A 24,337-nucleotide genomic window follows, 5' to 3' on the forward strand; every position below is an offset into this window, starting at 1 on the left:
GATGAAACATACTGATCCTGTCCTTAAAATGTTGTACTGCACACCACACATGATTAAGAAAAAGTTTGGGTTCATATCTACCATGGAATGTTGGAACGACGTCAAAATTCAAACACCCAGGCGAAACCCCAGGCGAAACAGTTCCGCACATTGGCTATGCCAGGGTAGTTTCAAAATATTATGATGAAACATACTGAACCTGTCCTTAAAATGTTGTGCTGCATACCACACATGATAAAGAAAAAGTTTGGGTTCATATCTACCCCGGAATGCTGGCACGACATCAAAATTTGATCACCCTGGCAAAACGTGTTCCCCATGTTGGCTACACCAGGAGAAACTTTCAAAATATTTTGATGAAACATACTGAACCTACCCTTACACCATTTCAGAAAAAGCTTTCAATGTTTTCCACCAGTGAAAGTAACATTGCCCCCCATAAATAAGTCTAGGTTGCCTCAATTGCATTCCTAAAACACCCCACCTAATCATTGCCTATCAAATTGTATATACATTCTATATAATAGATGACGTCACTGGATGAAGAAAATCCAGCACCTGATTGGCTGCCGGCGGCTGCACAACGTTACGTGACGTCACGGGATCTCTCGCCTTTTTGCAAGATACTTTTTCGCCTCGTTACCAACACCCCATGCCGCCAGTTATATGAGCAAATAAATTGCTTTTCGGTGTAGAAAGCGCCCAATTGGTCACTTTAAACTTGATTAAATAATTAACAGATAATTATAAACCTCCCTTCAGCTCCTAATTGCACAAAAATATTCAAATCACTCAATCTGAATCACCCCCGCCCCCAGCCGGCCATGGCCGACGCGCCGCGTCCGCGGACGAGCAGCGCCATAGATATACAGACTAGATAGGACACGCCCATTGGCTCCCCATACTAGCGAGCATGTAGGTCAGGCGGCCATGTTGGGGCAGCCGCCTACATAGAGTCGCATTTGCTACAACACGTAAAGTGAATGGGGGTGGAGCGGTTTCGAGCCCGTTTTCCAAACCGATTTTTGAGTTATTGGAAGGCTGCAGATGGCCAGTAAGATTATGAAATGATTAGTTAAAGCCTATAGCATCACCAAATGTATTTGAAATCAATTTTTTATCATCGTACCGTACCGCAGCAAGGGACTAGTCACCCCTTGTTCCCAGACGGTTTACTCGTGCTTGTTCGGTACGCGCTGGCCTCAGAGAGCTGAAAGTTGGTACAACTGACCTTTCATTAAATCCGGATCTTATGACACTAATCACCCTTTCAGGTCATGCCCGGTCACTGACCTATGACGTCATAATAAAGCCACCGCGCGGTCATGACATGCCGCAACTTCGCAATGCCTTCAGTGCCAGAAGAGCTTTCACAGGGAGATCAAACTAACAGAACCTTGTACCCTCCAGAGACCTTATAGCTTGTATATTCTAATATTTTTCCTGATGGTCACCTGAGGTCAGGTCAGTCACGTGACATCGCCATCACAAGTCAATGGGGAAAGGTGGTAACTGCTATTTTGGTGCCGAAAAATGATTGAATATCATGCAAACACACGAAACCATGAGATAATAGTTAATAGTATACACATCTTGTAAACCAATTTTTAACTTTTGCACCGTTTACTTTAGCGACATAGATTACGTCACGAAGCCAGAGTCGGAGAGGCTGACCTGACTTTGACGTAAGGTCAGAATTCTAGGTTGACCTTATCCCAGCACAAGCATATCATCGACGCGCCTGAGCATGGTGACTAGCCCCGCGTTCGATGTCTCTCGGACGGCGAAGATTCTACGCCGTCCGGCCAATCCCGTTCAAGGTCAGCGGAGGCTCGGCTGCGGTTTTGGAACGTGATTGGCCGGACAGCGTAGAATCTTCGCCGTCCGAGAGACATCGAACGCAGGGTAGGATGATGCCTATATCGCTAACGTTTATCAGCAAACTAGACGCTACTACATCAGCACCGCCCGTCCTGCCGTCGATGCCGCCACAGACGGGTGCCGCTGCTCCCTGGGAGCCGCCTCGGTGTCCGACCTGCCGTCGGGGCCACCATAGACGGGTGCCGCTATTCCCTGTACACTGCCTCTGTTGCCCGGTCTGCCGTCGGGGCCACCCCACACATAAACGTGTGCCACTGCTCCCAAGGTGCCGCCCGGCCTGCTGTCGGGGCCGCTACAGAGGGATGCAGCTGCTGCCGGAGTGCCGCCCGGCCTGTCCATCGGGGCAGCCACAGACGGGTGACGCTGTTCCCTGGGCACCGCCCGGCCTGCCCGTCGAGACCGCCTCTGACGAGTGACGCTCCCTGAGGCGTGCTGTCCGGATCGACATTTTCCCGTTCTTGTGTGCGTTTCGAGACTGCTTGGAACAGGCCAACGTCCTGGTCGCAGCTTTTTCTAGCCTTTGCTTCAGCCCCCGCAGCTCTGGCAGCTATTGAAATGGTCCTGAGGAAAATAAAAACAACAAATCATGCCTACTTCTTAGTTCTCCTATAGGGATAGGGCGATGAGCGGACTCGACACTGACATGCACACACTGCCATGTTCACACACACTCACACATGAGGCGATCAATCATGGTCCATGGAATACAAATATTTACGAGCGAGAAAGAAATGAGATTGTTTATCGAAAAATATTGAGATATAATTTTTAAAAAATATCGGGTTAAATGAGTATGAACTGTCAAACTTAAACTTAAATGAGTACAGAGTATGAACTGTCAAACTTGGCATCAAACATTCTAGAGAGGCCCATATCTTTGCAGCCATACATGCTGTTTAGCAAACAGTTATCACGTTGTGTAGCTTATCCATTCTCCCTTGAAGTTACACATTGTTGAAGCATTTGGGGAGTCAACTCGGCACGTTCCACCAGGCACTTACTAAATCATCAGTGCCAAATCTGTTCTGTTTGCAATAACTCCTATTTGATTCCTGGACACATTTTGATGAAACTGTGTGTATTGTTGGGCACCCACTTCCCTTGGCAATGCAATGAGAAATGTGGTTTGGGTGCAAGCGCGTGCTCAGTGCTGGGTATTTTTATGAATCCAGAATGGCAAGATGCATTGCATACAAAATTGGGACACTGGTTGGAGACCAATCTGATGAGTGGCTTATAAGATTAAGCAATCACTTGAGGCATACTATTGTATGTGTACAATTGTACATGTGCAGAGCATGTACAATTGTCTCACAATTGTACACAAAGCACCTACAATTGTACACGGTCTCTGCGCAGGCGCAGAGCTGAGTGGCTGGTCCGCCGGAGGCTCCGTGCTTGTAGCACACATAGAAGCTGTAAAGCGTTCGTTTCGCGACAAAAACTTGCTAATTTGTTTGAAAGTTTCTTGCTTTATATATTGGTATCATTTTTACTGCAAGATATCAACCAAGTGATGAAAAATGACCACATTTGTAAAAAGGTAAGAATAGCAAGATAAAGTGAGAAGCGTCATATTTGTCACGAAGCAGCTATCCAACTGCCTGCGGAACCTGTCAAAATAATTATAAAAACAAACGTGACGTTGTGAGCAAAGCACCTTTAGAGCAAGTATTTTTATAAGCGTCGTAGCCCTCCATTAAAACGGCGAAAAAGCTGTGTGTATAGAGAATCATCATGAAAAAGAAAGAAGGAGCCAAAACAAGAGAGCTTCAGAAGAAAATTTAAATACTTCAGGACCAACTTACCAGCCAAAGTGACCTGGTCTCTGCTATGGGTGTTCAATTGGCAGAGCTGATGCACGATTTGAAAGCAGAGAAGGAAGAGAGGTGTTCAAACTATCTCGGCATCCCAGAGTCTCTGGATGTGAACAAGCTGTGGGCTATCATTCGGAAGATAGAAAGTGATGTAAACGAAATCAAAGGGCATCACGTACACTGTAGAAACCTCAGCAAGTCAGTCGATGAGCTCGGAGCGCTCTGCGCGGCTGCTATGGTGGCGGCCGGAACGAAGCTCCACCACGATATTTCTGAGAGGCAGAACACGAAGTCAGTTCAAAGTGAAGGTGAACAGCTGTGCATATCGCAGCCCACTGCAACTGAGCAGCAGAAAACACATTCGAACATCAGCCCTATGGAAGCTCAGGTAAATTCGACTTCTGAACCGCAAAGAGACTTAAAGGCATCCCAACGCGGCAAGAGCGCTCAAGAACGCTCAACGGGTCAAGACGTCGATTCCGGTAACGAAATCCCGACAAACACGGCCAAGAGCGAAGATGGATCAAGCTGGACCCTTGTGAAAAGACGAGCAAACAAGCCAAAGCAGTTTCCCAGTGGAGCCGTTCTAGTTGGCGGTGAGAACATAAGGCGTATCTGCACAGCAGCTAGGGTAGAGTTCAACTTCGGAAGTAATGTCGCATTCTCTTCCTCCCAGCACTCGAGTTCCGCCGATATGAGTCGGCAAATCATCTCCGCGGTAAGAAAAACCAATGCCGACGCAGTGGACGTAGTCATTCATCCGGAAGGAAGAGACGCTGTCGACTCGGAAGCTGACAACATCCTGGAGGGCCTCGCACATACGATCACAACAGCAAAGGGGCGACACAATGTTCGAGACGTTGTTCTCTGCTCGTTGATCGAAAGGAGAGACGTAGGTCAAGCCGCATCGGAAAGAATCAGACTGGTGAATGACCAACTGTCATCCCTGTGTGCTGCCTATGGAGCACGGTTCCTCGATATGCGTACTCGACTGAATGACTGCGCCTACAGGGGAATCAACAGGACTGGCTGCCTGTACACCTGGGAAGGAGCCAGAAACGTTTCGCAGCAAATCATCAGTGAAGTGGTCGGTTTTTTAGATTAGATGATGGGCCCGCCCGTGAGCTGTTGGATGCCAAGCAGTCCCACTCAGCTGACCTGCTCGATGACCAGTGTCTTACGGGACTTCAGCATCAGCGCGCTACCGATGAAGCACCACGCGACAGCATCAACGGTAGGCATAGCGCCGACCGTTCCCTAATCGCTACACGGCCAAAAGGATTTATCATTGGGTCATTGAACATCCAGTCAATGAAACCTAAACTGCTAGAACTGTCGGACCTTCTTCACCAAAATCAAATAGACTTGTTCTGTCTCTGCGAGACCTGGCTGCGACCGGCCACTCCGAGTCGCCTGATTGTCCTGCCAGGCTATAGACTGCACCGTGCCGACCGTCCAGACAACAGCGGGTATGGAGGGGTGGCGCTTGTTGTAAGGGAAGGGCTGACAGTCACTCCGATAAAGGTTTCCTCAGAGACTGTAGCAAGTAGCAAGCTGGAGGCCATGTGGGTAATGGTAAAATGTAATAGCAAGCGACAGATAATAATAGGCACACTGTACCGCCCTCCAAGGAAAAATGTGGGGGACATTGAGGCTGATTTTTGTGATCTGGACAATCAGTTCCAAAACGTCCTCAGCGCACATCCACACACTAAAATCGTGATTTGTGGTGACATCAACTGCGATTGGCTAAAACCAAACTCTGATTGTGGCAAAAACGCCCTTAACAACTTTGTCACTGACTATTCACTTGCCCAATGCGTGACTGACGCTACGTACTATACAGGATCGCTGCTTGATGTCTTGCTTACAACTTGTCCCCAAGTAGTTATGCAATGTCATACGAGGTTCTGTCATTTTAGTCCTCATAAGATTGTTCTTGCTTGTATCAGTATTCCCCGTGTCCGAAAGCCTCGTCGTATTATCAGATCACGCTGTCTTCGACGCATTGACTTGCAGGCATTTGTGCTTGACCTCTCCCTTGCAAATTGGGAATCAGTGTTAACCGCGTCTACCGTCAGCCTCAAATGGGAGCGCTTTCTTGCTCTCTTTTTGCACATTCTTGATATTCACGCTCCGATGAGAGCTATTCGCATACGAAATTCGAATGCACCTCCAGTTAGTGATCAGACGAAACAGCTTATGACTCGCCGTCGAGTGGCACTAAACGGCGGCGGTCACAGCTCGGCCGAGTATAAGGCATTGAACCGGTCAGTACGGTCAGCCATCAGACGTGATAGACGCCTTGACAATTGACATTAACCCGCGCACCGACGGGGGGGGGCGGATATCCGCCCCCCCCCCTGAGGTTTTTCGCGGATAGCGGGAAAACCGCGGCGCGTAGCGCCGCGTAATTTGGTATGACTATTCTCTCATCAATTTTACACAGGGTGTGCAAGTTTGAACCTCCTAACTTTTAAGGTCAGGTCACCAGGTCACTTTGAATGACCCAACCTCAAGTCACTTTTTTGCAACTTTGTCACCGTGCCAGAGCTACAGTAGATGTCGGAGGCCTTTGAAAGTCGCAGGATGTTATTAGGTCATTAGTAGCTACAATTTGTATATCTCGGAATTTTGATGTCGGTGACCTAAGGTCAGGTCAATTTCGCGACCTCCCCATTACCTATAAGTCAATGGGGGAAAAATCAACTCCCTGTTTTTACCACTAAAACGGGTCGGAATGGCCCCATATACCATACATGACTTCACATACGATCAACATTCACTACCTTGAGTTCTGTTTTGCTGTTGGGCAGCTGTAAGGTCATGTGACGTCATCAAAGGTCACCAAAGGTTTTTTTGCCAATAACTCCTTACAGGAACAAGATACAGCCGCGCGGATGGTCTCATTGTGTTCAGCTCGTCAAGACGCATCGAATGATATACATGATGACCTCGAGGTCACGTGACCTGAGGTCAACCTTTGACCTTGACCTTTCGAGGTCAACATATATATCATTCGATGCGGATTGACGAGAGGATCACGATGATGCCCTTAGTTTGTTCCTATCTTGACTACTCCGAAAGTTATTCGAGAAAAACCCTCTCCATATCTAGCGCCGCCATTTTGACTTTTTCGACCCCTGTGACGTCATCTTTGACCTGACCTGAAAATAACTTTTGTAAAAATTGTAGACCTTGTCCGTGCGTATCCGATGCCGTTTACCGCTTGTCGCTATCCTGCTTCGTTCTCGAGATCTCAGGGGGGGGGGGGCGGTCATCCGCCCCCCCCCCGTCGGTACTAAGGTGGCGCAGACCCCCGTCGGTGCGCGGGTTAAACAACGCATCCGCGACCAGGGTCCCCATTCCACTTGGCGGGAAATTAGATCTGTTGTGAGCTCTAAAAAAGCTGAACGCATACTACCCGACCTGACGGCCGATCAGCTTAACGAGTATTTTGTTAGTGTGGGTCCTCGTGTGGCCAACGAGGTGAGGAATGAGGGGCCGGCCACTGACATACCATGCCGTTTACCTCGAGTCGGGGCTTGCGCCTTCAAACCAAGTTTATTAACACTTTCTGAGTTGAGAGATATTGTTTTTCATATGAATGGATCAAACGCATGTGGCCAAGATGGCATCAATATTCAAATGATCCGCATGGCTTTCGATGCAATCGGCTATGTGCTTCTTCATTTAGTTAACTCTAGCATTTCCCTTTCCGAGGTGCCATCCTCTTGGAAACACTCTCTTGTTTTTCCTGTTTATAAATCTGGAGAGTCGTCAAAGCCTTGTAATTACCGGCCGATTTCACTGGCGGTCGCAGGGGGGGGGGGGGCACGGGGGCCATGGCCCCCCCTTTGGTGCTGAAAGGTGGGGCCATACTATCTTTTGGCCCCACCTTTCAGATCGAACAAAAGTCCTAGAAAAGCTTTTCGTATGTTTCATTTTCTTTCTTGCGCCATCAAAGGACGTAAATTTCACTCATGAGTGGGCTCAGTTTCGCATTCTGTCAATTTGGCGGTCAGCGTCGCTGGCACCGGTTCACGAGTATGGCCTGATCTTATATGGAATATCAGCGTGGGTTTACTTGAGGCTCTCGTAGGCCCAGCATTCAGCAATGGCTGGCATGAGACCCTCTTCGGCAGTGGCGGGTGGGCCCTGCTAAAGGAGATTGGCTCCAAGACACTAAAGTAAGACCTCATGGGTTGGTGCTGTGCACCTCAGAAGCCCGGTGGTGACGCCGTATGCCGGCTTGGTTTCTTAAGGATTAGCGTGGGACCTCCGGGGCCTGCATAGAGTTTGCATGAGCTAGTATGTAATCTCAGAGGCATGTGTGTAATGTGTACACAGTGGCGGTCGCGGGGGGCCGGGGGGGGGCATCAGGGCCATGCCCCCAAAGGTCAATAAAGGGGGCCATCATATCATTTGCCCCCCCCCTCAAACAACCAATGGGCCCCCATATAGGTGTATGGGGCCCTGGCAATTATTCGATCGTCACGAGGCTAAAAAACCCACGCCCAGCTATTAATATAGCTCCCACACCGGTCTTTGAACGTCCTACACTGACCTCTGAGGGAACTTCAGTGGCGGTCAAGCGCCCACGTTGACCGCTAAGAGCCTACATCAACCTCTGAGGCCCCACATCTGGCCTATGAGGGCCCCTAACCGGCCTCAGGGGTCCCAACCGGCGTCTGAGGGTCTCACACCGGTCTCTGGTGGCCTTATTTCTGTCTCTGGTGTCCCAAGACGAACTTTTAGGTGCCAATAAGGGCCCCGCACTGGCTGCTGAAGACCCGATGCCGGCCTCTAAGGGTCTGCATTGGCCTCTGAGGAGGGCCCATCTTGGCCTTTGAGGGCCCTCTGCTGGCCTCTGGGGTCCAACGACGGCTCATGCCGGTCTTTTAGGGCCCCACGCTGACCTCTGAGGGCCCATGCTGGCCTGTAATGAGTAAGGACCCACATTAGCCTCTGAGAGCCCAACTCGGTCTCTGATGGTCTCAAACTACTGGCCTTTGTAGTTTGCAGGCCCTGTACTGGTCTCTGAGGGCCCTAAACTAGCCTCTACATGAAAACATACATGGGTGGGTTTCTGAAGATCAGAGGGCTCACGCAGTCGCCGGCACAGCCTTACGTTGGTCCTGATCGAGATTACTTTACGTCCTGATGGTCCCGCGCTGATTCCCTCATATTTCGGGGTCGGGACCCCATGAGCCGGTGTGGGTCCTGGGGCTGGCAGAGACTGATGAAGTCCTTAGGGCTCAGGGCCAGTCTTTTTAGCAGTAGGACTAGGCAGGTTGAGTGAGCCCCAACAGAGCCGTTGCGAAGCCCCGCAGGAGTCGCGCGCGGCCCTCAGATGCCAATTCTGAAAGCTCGGAACCTGTGGGGGTCTCCAGAGGCCGGTGTACCTACTCTCTCCCGCCGCCACACAACTAGGTACCTATACCTATGGGTAAATGTCATAGTCTAAAAATGCTCTCTGGGTTTCACATGCTTGTTCAAAGCAAGAGGTATCTGTACTTTTTAGCAAGATGTATCTGTACTTTTCCGAATTGTTTTATAGTGGTAAGGTCATGAATCCGCGTGCCTGACCTTCCAGTATACCTATGCTACACCGATCCGTCGTCATGGTGCAGCGGCCCGACCGGTGGGCACACCGTGAGACGGTAAATGGAACTGGTGATTTTCCCTTAAATTGACCTCAAAGATTTCACGCAAGAATGAGATGGATGAAGCATAAGTAATGCCAACTGTGCGGCGCTCGTGGACGTGAAAAATTTGCCGATCATCCCCCCCCTCCCGGTGACGGATAGGTAAATGTTATCGCGAGTGTGACTTTGGCCCCCCCTTTTGCTAGCGGCTGCGACCGCCAGTGGCCGATTTCGATAGTTCCCGTCATCGCAAAAATTGTTGAACGCGCTGTTCACCAACAAGTGTACAGGTCTTACAGGTGTACAGGTCTTATAACCATCTTCTTTCTCCCTCGCAACACGGCTTTCGTCCACGGCACTCAACCGAAACAGCTCTCCTTACCATTTCTGATCACATCCTTTCTGCTAACGACAAGGGAGAACTTTCACTTCTCTGCATGCTCGACTTAAGTAAATGCTTTGACGTGATTGATCACTCTAAACTTCTAACAAAGCTGCAGTTGCATGAGATCGAAATTTCCTGGTTTTCTAGCTACCTCTGTGGTCACACTCAAAGTGTTCGTTTTACCGACAGCAAAGGAATTGTTCAGTGTTCCAAACCCCTCCCTAATGATATCGGTGTATTCCAGGGCTCGGCCTTAGGTCCACTCCTGTATTGTATTTTTGCTAATGATCTAAGTTTGTTTGCTGAAGATGCAGTGATTGTTCAGTATGCGGATGACACGCAGATTTTAGTCAGTGGCAGAAAAGACGAATTCGAAAAAGTAACCTGCAAATTAGAACGAATACTAGAATGCATAGGGCTGTGGTTTCGTGCCAACGGACTCAAACTAAACGCTGGTAAAACACAGTTGATGCTACTTGGAAGTCCTAAGAACATGCGCGATCCCCCTAATGGCACTGTTAGATTTCATGGTTGTACTCTGATTCCCGTCTCGGAGACCAGAAACCTTGGAGTCCAGTTTGACTGTACTCTCAGCTGGCATGCGCACGTCTCATCAATCGCTCAGCGTTGTTTTGGGATCCTCATCGGATTAGCGCAACTGAGGGGTCACCTGCCGCCGTCAGTCTCGATACTGGTTGATGCGTTAGTCATTTCACATATCCGTTATTGTTTGTCTGTTTATGGTAATGGTACGCGCAAAAATATTAATCGCATCCAAAAAGTCATAAGCTATGCGGCTAAAGTCATTTTTGGACGCAAGAAATTTGATCACGTGTCTGACTTATTACATAAATTAGGCTGGCTTAAAGCCAGTGAGCTTGTCGAGTACCATACTCTGTGTATGGCTCACAAAGTGCGTCGCACGGGAGTGCCTAAAACGCTTGCCGACAACCTCATTTTGAGGTCGGACATTCGGGACCGCGATACTAGGCAGAATAACAATCTGCAGGTACCTATGTCCTGTACAGAAATGGGCCGGAGACGTTTTTGTAGTCGCGCACCCCGACAATATAATGCTCTGCCTCATGATCTGACACTACTGCCAATACCAACGTTTGCTAGCAAGTTAGTGAGCCATATATGTGACCGACCTGTAGAGACATAATCTAAATACCTGCGTTCTTGATGACATGTATGTTAGTGTACTTGAATGTGGCTGTGAGCATCTCGAACAACCATCCCATTGTATGTTACATTCAACGTGCAACCTGCAATTTAATTGTTAGCAATTATTATTATCATTTTTCGTTATGTTGATTAAGGCTGCGGCATTTGTGTTGTGCTCACTATGTATGATGTGATGACGCCACTGTTTTTCGCTGTTACCGATCCTTTTGGAACTGTAATAGCCCCAAGTCGATTGGGGAAAGTTCCGAAACAATGTGAATACAATGTGAATACAATGTATCTATTTCTCACAAACATCTGCAATGATTGTGCTCAAAGTTGGTATGGTATGTTGTAACAGTATAAACAGATCGCAGGCTGCTTTCACATGTTAGTTATGACACAGCAGTGGACTCTGCTCACCTTGCACAACTACATGCCACTCACCTGCAGGTGAGCAGGGAAGAAAGACCTGATGGGACTGCACCATAGCTGGTCTGTGCAATCGAAGGAGCCCTCATCATGAAGTGTGCCGCATGGCCAAGCTTGCCCCCTTCCGACAAATGTTGCCACCAATCCATCTTCACCTGAATGCGCCAGTCCTTTCGCTGTACACATCTGGGTCTTGAGGAAACCTAGAAAGTGAAAAAATGACAGGCATCTGTCAATGTGTTGAATAACTGGTAACAAGGGATTGGGAGGAGATTTGTTCAAATGAAATATCCTTTGTAACTATACATTTATATTCACTGCATCTTGATGCTACTCAGCTTTTCACAGACCATTGTTTAATCAATTGTTCTTATGGCCAACTGTTGTTATGGATTGTGATGTATCCACATTACAACATGAACAGAGACTATCTCACAAAACACATAATAAGAACAATACTAACTGCAATTTATATCCATTTCTAAAACATCCTCTCAGACTTGACTGAAAAAAGATATGTTCTATTTACCTGCGGAGAAATACACCCTTTCTTCCTTCAAACTGGTTGGAGCAGTTGCTAGCTAGGCATCTTGCAGCCTTTTTGAGCACTTGTGAGCTGCGCATATAACTGAACCTGAAAGATAGATACATTAATTGATCATTTTCTTGAGTCAATTACCTGGGTTACATTAGCAAGTAACTATGCATCAGGAAAGGATTTCCTACTCGCTCACCACTGTACTCAGTTTGAAATATGCATTTACCAACTTTGCTCAAAAACCCAGGTCAATGAAGACTTAGGTATTTCAAACCATTTAGATGGCAAGAGAAATATTGCAATATCTGTAAGGCTATAAAATGGTTCACAATTTTGGAATTTCACATGTAGACTATTATTTTTAATGCACCAACCACAGCCCAGACGGCAATGCCGATAACACATTGCCAGTGCAGAGGTGCTCATCAGCTGCACAGTGGCCGTTTTCACGACGGAATAGCAGGCATCTATTTGATCCCCATTTGATCCTTTGGTTCCTCAGGAATTTTAGTAGTTCTTTTTAGTAGGTTCCCCAGCTTTCGAATGAATGGTGCGTTAGTTTGCTATTTTTCTATTAAATATCACATCGATTACTTTATCTAAGGATTTATCACTAATATAAACATAAAGCGTAAGCACAATTATAAAATTATGAAATTATTAAATACTAGTACAATAGTTAAAAAAAAGATACTGAGTTGCCAGGCTACAAAGAATATATTCATTTATGGCGCACGACAGACATTTAGAAAGCAGCGCCCTGTTTTATTGCACGCTGCTAGCCGCTTCCATTGGGTTTTGCAGGCCGACGTCATTGGTCGTTACACGTATGATGTCACGCGACTTGTGGCCTGTCACGGCTCTTTAATGATCTCCACTAAATGAATGCAACAATGGCCTTTTAGGGTTAAGTTGATCTCTGTGGCCATCTGTCTATGGAGCGACCAATATGAAAGTTGGGTGAATTTACCGGGGTTACATGACTATGAGCAAGCAAATGTGTATCAGGAATGGATTTAGGTGGAGAATTGCGCTGGACCATGAGTGCTCGAACACTCCCAATTCCACGCCGGTTTGGCTTTGGAGCCGAGACAGACGATGCGGGTCAAGGTCACCGCTGGGGTAACGGTGGATTGGCTGCGCCCGAGCACCCGTAACGCGGCACAATTCTCCATCTAAGGATTTTCCTATTCGCTCAGCATTGTGATAGGCGTTCGTAATAGCATTTACTCTGCTCATGCACCTATCCCCGGTTATTTAAAAAAAGTTTTTGTGGGAGAATATCACGGCTTTAGGTACTCGGTGGCCCTATTCACGACTTTCAAAGAATGCTCCGATAACTAAACACCGCACAGACCTACTGCATTAGTGAATCTGACAGAAGGTCTGTGGAATTACATCCCCCCCTCACCACACCCCTAAAAACTCATCCAGTGTCCAAAACCACTTTTATCGACTCGCCAAAAAAAAAAACACATACACACATACACACACAAAGCATGGGGCATGTCAGCTCTCAGTTCATTTATCATTGTCTTTACTATGGTTCAATTGCATTGCGCGATTTAAAGCACGTGAGTGCCTATATAGTATATATGTAGAAAATAATATCTACAGCAAAACATCCAAAATTACAAAGGCTACAATGCTTAAAAAGTAGGTTCATCAAGGAAGCCCATTTTTACTTGCGTTGTGTTGCCAACCATGCGATTCCAACGCGGGCTATTCGCAACGTCTGTTAAGGCACGTTAACAACTGACAAGCCGCCACCGCTGCCACTTATTCATAGATGGTTGATATCGCAGCTTGGGCGTCAGCAGCGCGGCCCACAACGCGTCGGCGCCAGCGCACGCAGCTGTTGGCACTCGGCAGCCGGTGTTGCGACTTAACGGCCGGCCGGCCCCATGAAGGAGAAGCTCTTGGTGAAGCTTTGTGATCGCCTCATAGCCGCCTTGGATGTCATCTTTCTTGGCAGATCCATCCGTTCAGATGGTACGGTGCAGTCTGGATAAAGGACGAAGTCCAACGCCGCTAACCCCGCGACCGCCACCCCACAACGTGGCCGCAGACCGAACGGGCGTGAGGGCCGTAAGGGCCACCCCGCCATCCGGTAGGTGGCTGAGCAGCCGGGCGCAGCGGCGCCTGGGCGGCGGCCGCGCTGAGATGAAGTCCCAAACCGCCATGTCGCCATCACCGCCATCACCATTGCTGCAGCTGTTCCCAACCGCTTCAATCGCCGCCGTTTTGCCAGCAGTCGCGCCGCGGAATGGCAGAAGCTCCAGAGTAGCCTCCAGCGCCCCTCTCCGCACGTGTGCAGTAGGGTGGCCATTTTTTTGCAAAGTACACGGAATCACCGCTCCTAGCCTCGATTCTGATGCATTTTTTCATGCTGATTCCGAATCCGTCGAGAAAAATGAAAAATTCGTAAAAAATTTGACCCCTGGACGTCCTTGAAGTTTTTGGATAAAGTGAAAATATCGACGTCTCACTGTCTAACCGAAAGTTGCGTTGTGTTTAGACTAAAAAGTTTATATGAACGTGAAATATGGTCTGTTGGCGTCACAATGCCGCTAAAACCAGCAATATTACTCATTTGGTTTAGCAACAGCGTTCAATAATATCGGCACCCTTTGGGGCAATCTGCCTCTGATGGCGAGTATCGAACTAATAGTGATACACGTCTGCCTGTAGGTGGCAGCACTGTTCTCCAACCTTTGATTCTTTGATAGGTCATTGTGATATCATTAACACGTTTTATCATCATGTTTTCCTTGCCAAAAGATACAATAACCATTAATCTGATTGTCTGAAAGAAATTTCAAGCATCAGTGTGTCATTTTCCTTTCCTAAATAATGTTTAAAATGAGGTAAAATAAGGTAAAAGCAAACAATGTGAATGAAACGGTAATAGGCCAGGGTAAACACGATTACACAAGGAATCGTGTACGACAGGTTAATTTCGTTCAGTAGCATACACGGGACGGGATGCACCTAGAAGCTCAGCGAGCCCCACCGGCATTTGGTTGGGTCGTAAGACCCTATGACTTGATTAAACCCAGCTGCCGGCCCGCAGTGATGTCGTTGGAAGATTATGCAATCGTAGACTAGAGCCGATGGCGTTGTGCGGCACTGATGTGTCACGGACCAATAAACCCCATCATTTAACAGGTCACCGGTGAAGTATTATGGTTATGCACTTACTTGCCTGCCCAGCGCATTGACTCAATGGTGGCCAAAATCATGAACTGTCGAACAATAGGCAAGATCGCTAAAGCGTCAGACCCTAACAACTGCACAATCTGAAGGGACCAGCTCGCTGTTTGACAGCGCACCGGAATTAGTTACCGGAACATCCCGAGGATTTGTCCTTCCTCGCAGATCAGCTCGGTGCCAGGCATTAGCACATCGGCCAGTAGCTAGGCAACAGCGGGATACTGGAAAGGACAGGCGAAAAACCGGCAGCGCTGCTCCTCTGCTCTGTGCCGCTGCTCGGCAGAGTGAGACACCCTCCAGTGGGCCTTCTGCCTCGCTACATTTACACTTCCTCTGCGGGAATTCGCTCATTGTGGCTGGCAGTGAATCCGGTATAGTTAGGCGACAGGTCGGGTCCGCTGAAAAACAGCCAGCAAGGCCGTCTCCGACTTGGGCCGCTGTTCTCATGAGGTCAGTGTCTGCAGCGACACGGTCTCCGCGGCGCCGCGGACGGCAGTTTCACACCCTCCAGACAGGCAAGGAAGCGCGTAACCATACATTAACTTCATCGGAGACATGTTTAATGATGGGCTTTATTGGTACGTGATACATATCAGTGAGGTGAGGCACGACGCCATCGCCTCTAGCTTGAGAGTTGAGCTTGCATAATCTTCCAAACACATCACTGCGGGGCGGCAGCTGGGCTGAAGTCAGGTCACAGGGTTTTACGACCACTTGCCGGTGGGGCTCGCCGAACATCTATAGGTGCATCCCCTGCATGACACTAAACGAAATAAGCCTGTCATAAACGATTCCTTGTGTAATCGTTGCTTACATTGCTGGGGCATTGCCGTTTCACCCAGATTGTTTGCTTTTGGTTAGAAAAGCCTTATTTTAGACATTGTTTAGGTAAGGAAAATGACACACTGATGCTTGAAATTTCTTTCAGACAATCAGATTAATGGTTATTGTATCTTTTGGCAAGGAAAACATGATTATAAAACGTGTTAATGATATCACAATGACCTATCAAAGAATCAAAGGTTGGAGAACAGTGCTGCCACCTACAGGCAGACGTGTATCACTATTAGTTCGATACTCGCCATCAGAGGCAGATTGCCCCAAAGGGTGCCGATATTATTGAACGCTGTTGCTAAACCAAATGAGTAATATTGCTGGTTTTAGCGGCATTGTGACGCCAACAGACCATATTTCACGTTCATATAAACTTTTTAGTCTAAACACAACGCAACTTTCGATTAGACAGTGAGATGTTGATATTTTCACTTTATCCAAAAACTTCAAGGACGTCCAGGGGTCAAATTTTTTACGAATTTTTCATTTTTCTCGACGGATTCGGAATCAGCATGAAAAAATGCATCAGAATCGAGGCTAGGAGCGGTGATTCCGTGTACTTTGCAAAAAAATGGCCACCCTAGTGTGCAGGTGCACTGCGGCCGCCGGGTCCGACGTCCAGGCAGAACATGATATTTCCATGCTGCTCCGAGTTCCGACGGTGGGCTGGTCTTGTTTGGGCGTTCCTCCACTGTGACGTCGGTCACGCCTGCCCCGGCCAGGGCGCAGAGGCCGACGTGTCACCATCCGGTTGCGGTCCTCAGTCGGGTCGCAACGTGTACCTCTTCCGCAGCGTGGAGCGCGCTCCCGCTGGGCAGCGATACAGCCAAAAGTAGCATGCGGGCGGCCAGCGCTGCGCCGGACAGCGGACCCATGCCGGGGGTATGCTGGTCTCGGCCATTAGCGGGGTCGTCGGGGCCGAGGCTGTACATACAGCTGGTGACCGGGTGAGCCGCCAATCGAAGCTCACGGCTTATAAGCTCAACGCGGGCATCACACGCCGTCCCGATGGGAGCTCCACGACGCCGCCGCGAACTCCAGCGCGGCTCGCAGCGCGAAGACCAGTACGGACGGCCGGGGCAAACGGCGTGCGGGAGTCGCAGGCGACGTTCTGCGGACAGAAAGGGTTGGGCATAAGCTGGTCGGCAGGACACTCTTGAGCCGAGCCTTTGATGTAATTACAGATGATCCAGAAGCATGCACAAAAATTCATGACACACTATTCTCATTTATGTATTTGCTACATATGATATGATATACCAGCTCATGATCAGTGACGCATTCTGGGCAATATGTTCTAAAGTGAAGTAACTGAAGTTACAGCTTAAAAGCTTAAAAAACAGCTTAAAAAACACACACACACATTCGATAGCTTATGAGAATAACATGCCTTGTGTGCTTAATGCAGGAAAATATTTTTTTCACTTTTTTAGAAACAGCAAAAAAGTTGTCAACAAGCCATGTCAACTATCTAAACAATTTTTATGGAAACTGCTCTAGCTAGCTTAAAGTTCCACAACGTTTCCGGAGCACCGTACCCAAACTCAGTTCATGTTACAAAAAAAAAACAGTAATAATGCCTCCTAATTTTGAATGAAATATAGGTATGAGTAATTTGATTTGGAAAGCAACAAATTTCCGCACATCATTTTAGCAAAATTACTATTTTCTTCAGCCATCAGGTTACACAAAACTATAGTAAACTTTATGATCTAGTTTACACAAAACCAAAGCCCCGATTTTAACAAATGTAGATTAAATTTAAACAATTTTAAAAAATGTATCGTGGAGAAAATGAAAAGTGTAGATTTGTAAAGCCGGGATGTTTCACGGATTAGGCACTTAAAGAAATATCTTCACCTTTCTTTGAGCCACTAGCCTTCAACCAAGTTTTACACGAATGTAGTGAAGCAGACAATGTGGCAACTCAAAATTGTGATGGTTTGAGATAATTATGACGGTAAAAGAAAAAGCAACACAAGGTTTCTTACCCTCGTTTTTTTCACATGGGTTCAGATGAGGCTTCAACTGTTGCCGACCTGAGGAGCTATAGGGACTTGAGCTTTCCAAAACTCAATTTCTAAGGGGACTGAGCAGTGTTTGGCTTTCACACGAATGCGATAGTAAGTTATATGAAGTTGACAAAGCAAGCAAAGCAAAGCATGATGCCCCGCGCGTCCGCCCGCGACCACGCCCCGCGTCCGACTCCCGACCGCCGCGTGACCCGAGGCGCCCGGCGGTCACGTGACCTACCGGCCGGGACGCGAGTTACCTAAGGCCGCGTTCGATGTCTCCTCGGACGAAGAACATTCTACGCAGATTATTCTATTTTGCGTTCGGTGAAGCACACAGTCGGACGACGAGGCCGGCCATTTTGTGCGCCACTTACACAATGTGCGTGAGTTTCGAAAAAGGCCCAAGTTTACGTTTCCATAGAAACCGCGCACAAATGTCAACAACTTCTGCAAACAGCTGCTGCGCCGCTTTTGAAATACGCGCCATCATTGCCTCTCTGCCCACCGTAGTACGCTCAAAAGATTCTGCGCGGACGGCAAAGATTCTACGTGACGTCACGTAGAATCTTTGCCGTCCGTGCGACATCGAACGGCATTTTGGGCCCGGACGGCATAGAATCTTCGTCGTCCGGGAGACATCGAACGCGGGGTAAGTGTGGAACTACAAGTCGATTCTAGGGCTCTGATTGGTGACTTTGGTCGGGGGATGACGCTTATAGCATGACGTAACTCGCGTACTTGGCCGGACCAACGGTGCAGCGCAGGCGCGCCGAGCCAACCCAGAGGCTCTCAGACTCAATTGTACAGATCCTGCGCATTGAATGGCGAAACTTCGGCGAGTTCGCTTGAGTTTGGAAGCCCCTGCCAGAGGACTGGAGACGGCCTGATTATTTGCTGGACAGTGGGCAGCGCAGATGGCGATTGACGGTGCCAAAAAGATGATAGGGGAAAAGGAGTTGAGACTTTAGCAGTGAATTATAAGCCTGTGGCATAGCTGAGTGGTAAATTGTAAAATACTTAGGGTTTGAAGAGATGCAGTGTAGTTTAGCCGACTCAGGGGCATTCTGCCGAGTTATGTAAGGCGGAAGGGTCGCAACTCGCAAGTCGTTTGTTTCCATGATTGCCTGATTAAAATGTAAAGCGTATCTAATGTTTAGTTGATAATACAGCGAGGTTGGGCATCTGCTCAATCCATTTCTTCTCTGCAATAGTGCATTCGCCACTGTAATTCATTGTAAGAGGCACTGGGCTGCGCCGCCTGTTAATTATTCCGAAACCACCAGTGAATTCATTTGCTGTCGTCACAGTCACTCGCAACAATACGAATCGTTCAGTCGTGCGCTGGGGGTCCGCCAAGTTTAATTGTGCTGCAGAATGCAGACTGGACCGCCGAGAATATAACACTTCCGTCTCCCTGGGCGAGCGGCGCATTGGAGCCGAAGGAAACTGCTTCAGTTTTTTTTTGTGTGGGGAGGATACCCATGTTTGAAAATTATGTTATGGAATGGTGTGATAAGGAAAAGGACGGTTTCTTGAATTGAGGGCTGTGGAGAAGAGGCAGATTTTCTCATTTGCTACCCGATGCAACGCGAAAAGACGCAAATGTTGCACATTGGGCTTAGTAACTCTAATAAAAGATAAGGGACTTTGTGAATCATGCCTAATTGACCGCGAGTCGCGACCAAGTTATTTGCCAATGCAGGTAGGCACTAGGTAGGTAGATACTCATTTGTGAACAGAACGTTCCACCACCCCTCCGATAGGCGTTATCACAAGTGTATTCGCGGCCATTTGGGCGACGTAAGAAAAGAAGAAAACAACTGGCCCCAAGAACTTTAAATTATCAGTTAGCATGCACCTTTTCCTTGATATGTAGAGAATTTACCATTAATTGTTAGAGAAAATTGCATTTAAAATCTTCCATTGATGCTTTTTTCATCGTTTGCACAATATGTTCTCTTACTAAGCTAGAAACACTAATTAGAAATAGTTCCCGCATCATGGTGAAGAACAATAGGGAAGGCTTGAAGTGAATACAATAATCTTAAACGGTTTTATAACCTATGTGAAGACACTTCTAAAATTGCCTGTAGAAATATTGAAGGCAAAAGTTCAACTTTTTCTTAAGACGGATATCTATAAACCTATTCAACGTGTGACAACTCAGCCGGTATTTCGTCGCCTACAGCCCAGCTTTCCCTAGTGACCGATAGAGGCGCTGCTATCGATGTCCACCCGTGCCGCCTAACGTCGCCAGAAATTCAATCAGCAGTTGCTTATTAAAACGTTTGAGTGCACCTGACAACCTTTAAAAATGACGTCCTCCCTTTCAATGGTTCGTGCGAAGACACAAAGCCAGAATCAGCCAAGCAATAACGGAATCCATTGCGCAGTGTGTCGGATGTGCCCCCAGTTTTCAATCCACATAGCATAGCACACACTGCTAAATGCAGGTACGCTCACTTACACATTAGGAATTCGAAGGACTTAATAGCTCATACACATGGATGGAACACATGAAATGTGATTTATAGCTGCAGCAGAAGTTTGGCGTTCGATGCCTCTTCGCCAAGTTAAGACCATGCCAATCTCGGCCAGTCTGCCGCTGCGCCGGCACTGGCCGTGGTGTGACGTCATCCGGCCGGCTCGGCGCTGGGTAGTTCCACACTTAGGTAACTCGCGGCCGGGACTGCAAACGGTCTTCACCACCATTCTTGTATGACGTCATATCCTACTGAGTTGCTGATTGGTCGGAATTAGATACCTGAAGGTAATTATCTGCCGTAGTTATTTTTGTTTCATTGTTTTGCGTGTTTTCTTATATGAAATGTAATTAAAAAATTTGCCATATTTTAATCACCATTAAAACATAACTGAATAGGTATAAAAGAGAACTCGATATATACTTTCCTTGTTTTTAAGAATTCCGGAATTAGATACCCTAGGGAGCAAAGAGGGAGCAAGTTGCCACGCTGATTTGATACCTCATAGTCGAAAGGTGGGCTACTAGAACCGAAAATTGCTGTGTTTGTAAATAAATAAGTGATTTGAGGGCAAAGAATGCCCGGATTTAAACTTCTAAAATTATTTTGAACATAAAATATTTCAGTTTGAGGGATGTTAAGGCCTCAAAGAGTAGGTACTTTTCAGGTATCAAATAGGTTCCTCTGCGAAAGTTCCGTCGTGAAAACGGCTAGGGTGGCTTAACCCTCGCCGGACCTATTGGTTTTCTACATACGCGCCGGCCGAGGGGGGGGGGGGGGGGCGGGTACGACCCCCCCCCCCCCTCGCCGTTTCGCCCCTGGTGGAGCTAGCGCGTCGCAAAAAAACGAGCGTGTGCGCCGTTACGAGACGCAGAGATTGGTACCCGATTTTAAGGTCCTAGGTCAACCGGTGACCTCTGAAGTCAGGTCAAGTGTCCCAAGGTACGGTTCAGTTTTTGGTGAATAACTTCGCAAAAAACGGCCGCAGAGCGCCGATTTTGGCAGCATCGTGTTCGTCTTGCTCAGGCGCGTCGAATGATATACTTTTTGTCCGGGTCAGGTCAACTTGGGGTGTTGACCTCAGGTCAAGGTCAGGTCAGCACCCCCAGGTCACGAAGTTGGTCGAAAGAGGTCATGTCGCATATCATTCGATTCGGAAGGTCTTCCTGAGTCCATTGGTGGCTTTCCCGACTCGCTAGCTCAATTTGATCAAGAGTTATTGACGAAAAACTAATATGACCTTGATGACGTCATAAATGACGTCACGCAAGGTCAACATTGCAAAAGTGACGCATCTAACCCTGCAAGGAGTGCATCAAATCACGATTCTGTGTGCTTGAGATAGTTGGAGATCGTTCCCGGCGCCAGAATAGCAGTTTTCATTTTTCCCCATTGACTTATAATGGTGAGGTCACGAAAATGACCTGACCTCATATGACCTTTAGGAAAAATCCGAGATATACAAGTTGTGGGACTCATAATGGATACTAGATCCTGCAAGTTTCATTTCCCTGTGACATCTCCTCTGGCAGTGAGGGCGTTGCGAAGTTGCGACATCTTAAGACCGTGCAGAGGTTCACTTATGACGTCATAGGTCAGTGACCTGACCTGACTCAAAAATGCGGTTGGTGTCAAAAGATTCGGCTTGGATCAAAGGTCAGGTATGCCAAGTTTCAGCTCTCTATCGCCAGCGTGTTCGGAGCTATCGCGAAAAAACCCTATGGGGGGGGGCGGCACCCGGCCGGCGAGGGTTAAATTTGCAGCAGAAAGGTAAACATTTTTTTTGTTGAGCATTGCTGGCCATAACATTATACAATGCATATCTGCTGCTCTGGCATATCATATCTACTCCAAGAAAATGGTGAACAGATAGTCAGTCGTCAGAGACATAATGCAGTCACTGACTCTGACTGCAAGTCAGCATGATTTCAAGTCTTAACCCTCGCATGTGTAGGGGGGGGTCGGATGGACCCCCCCCCCATGGTTTTTCGCGAATAACTCGCGTAAAAAGCGGCCGATCGCGACGAAACTTTCAGTACCCTCACATTGATCAATTTTACACCTACCCTGAAAATTTCATGACCCTGACCCAAATGACCTTTGACCTGTGACCCCTTTTCCGAGACCATGTTTGGCCGGAATCGCGATTCTGCGTATATCGGCTCGCATTAGCCGCGCGTTTGCAAGCTTTTCGTGGTTTCAAACGTTCAAACATGTGATTTGATGTTGCTTCCATGCATTAGGGTGGGTGTCAAGGTCACCTGAAGGTCAGGTCAGGTCATTGACCTTTGGTGACCTCGGGTGACCTCGGTTCACTTTTTCGAGCTGTACATGTTTCTAGGCTAGTTTTTGGAGCTGAATTCGAATTTAGCAACCATTTGAACATTTAGGAAGTAGTTTTGGTGCCTTCGTAACATGTTACGAAGCTGTCAGAGGCGGTTGACACGTACTACGAATACCCGTCACGACGCCTACTGGTTGACCTGACCTGACCTGGTCTAAATGCTTAAAGACATCATCTGTGATCAAAACTAACACGATATTCGTGATCAGCACCCCGAAAAACCCCTTAGCAGCCACACTTTACGACTTTCTAACAGGTCCCGATTTTCCCGACTTTGGGTCACTGACCTGACCTGGAAGGTCAACCAATGACCTAGGACCTTAAAATTGGGTATCATCGGCTTCCTCTCGTCACGGGCAACACGCTCGTTTTTTCCGCGAAGCTCTAGCTCGATCAGGGGCCAAACGGCAAGGGGGGGTCCAACCGACCCCCCCCCCCCCTACACATTAGAAGCTGGCAAACGCCGCACACATGCGAGGGTTATATTGCAGCATTTCCTGTCAACAGTGAAGATATAGAAGCTTGTGGTAAAAATGTAGGTCTTGCTAGTCAGTGCAGCTGATATCTGTTGCAGATTTTCAGAGGACTGAAGCAGACATGTCGCCCCAGCTTGTGCGGCTTGCTGACTGTGTTGACGCGCTTTGCAGTCTGGCGCACAGTAACTTTTCAAAAGCTGAAGTGTTTTTAAATATGAAATGAGGATATATTTGACAAATTGCTATGATTTAACCTACCATAGGCCTACAATAAAACTCATTTTAGCACCAGCATTTTGTATCACAAACTACACTTTTCAATGCCCAGATCTTTTGTTGTTTATATAGTAAATAAGGAAGAAAATAAAGGTATGAGATACTACTGTACTTCCACATAATGTTTATCCAAAAAGATGTACTATTAACCCCTTAAATACCCTGAAATGCAAAGCAGCATACCTGTCAGACAATGGCGCCATCCGGGTAACACTCCCTCCTTTCTATCTTCATATATCTAAATCAAAACTAGTTGAGCACAATTCAACCTCCATTTGACATTCTCCAAGCTTCAATCTATGAGCTGAACTCCAGAGACAAACACTTTTCACCCTAAAAAATACCAAAAAAAATGTGCCGTAAACTTTCCCATTTTCCCGTTCACTTACACAGAGCCGCCCCGCCGAGGGCTGCCCCAAAATGGCGGCGCCCTCTGCATGCCGTCGCTAAACAGCTGCCCTGTCTAGTCTGTATATCTATGAACAGCGCAGTCTTACCAACGAATTTCTGTCAATTTCAACGAACCGATTCTTACGAAAACTATCCCATAGCATTCACAACACTCACCTTTACGTCGTCGATTACTTTTCAGGACACTTGCACTTGATTTTCCATTTATTTGCGAATTTGCAAAATCGCGTACCTTACGCTGGATTCGCCGGCCGAGAGCAACTGAGAGAATGGTGGCCGGCCGTGCACTGCCTCCATCACATCGAAATGCTTACTTTCCTGAAGAAATCGGCCTGGCCCAGTAGTTTAAACTTGATAATTTAATTAGAGGAATGTTTTAAACTATACTCAACGTCTCTTTAATCGTGGAAAGTATTT

General features: G+C 47.5%; 1 long non-coding RNA gene across 2 annotated transcripts; it reads right to left on the minus strand.

Annotated features, from left to right (window-relative positions):
* Positions 1-1,085: 1,085 nt before the first annotated feature.
* On the minus strand, positions 1,086-23,942 carry LOC122370865. Of its 2 annotated transcripts, none has more exons than XR_006254622.1 (4): positions 23,899-23,942; positions 11,860-11,964; positions 11,346-11,533; positions 1,086-2,442 (listed from the first exon to the last, which is right to left on the minus strand). It is a non-coding gene; the product is annotated as an uncharacterized LOC122370865 (long non-coding RNA). The 2 variants fall into 2 exon arrangements; XR_006254621.1 differs by lacking the exon at positions 23,899-23,942 and adding an exon at positions 23,693-23,842.
* Between the last annotated feature and the right edge of the window lie 395 nt (positions 23,943-24,337).

This window comes from Amphibalanus amphitrite, unplaced genomic scaffold, assembly GCF_019059575.1.
Source record: "Amphibalanus amphitrite isolate SeventyFive unplaced genomic scaffold, NRLGWU_Aamphi_draft 001176F_arrow, whole genome shotgun sequence".
In the NCBI taxonomy this organism is placed as follows: Eukaryota; Metazoa; Arthropoda; class Thecostraca; order Balanomorpha; family Balanidae; genus Amphibalanus; species Amphibalanus amphitrite.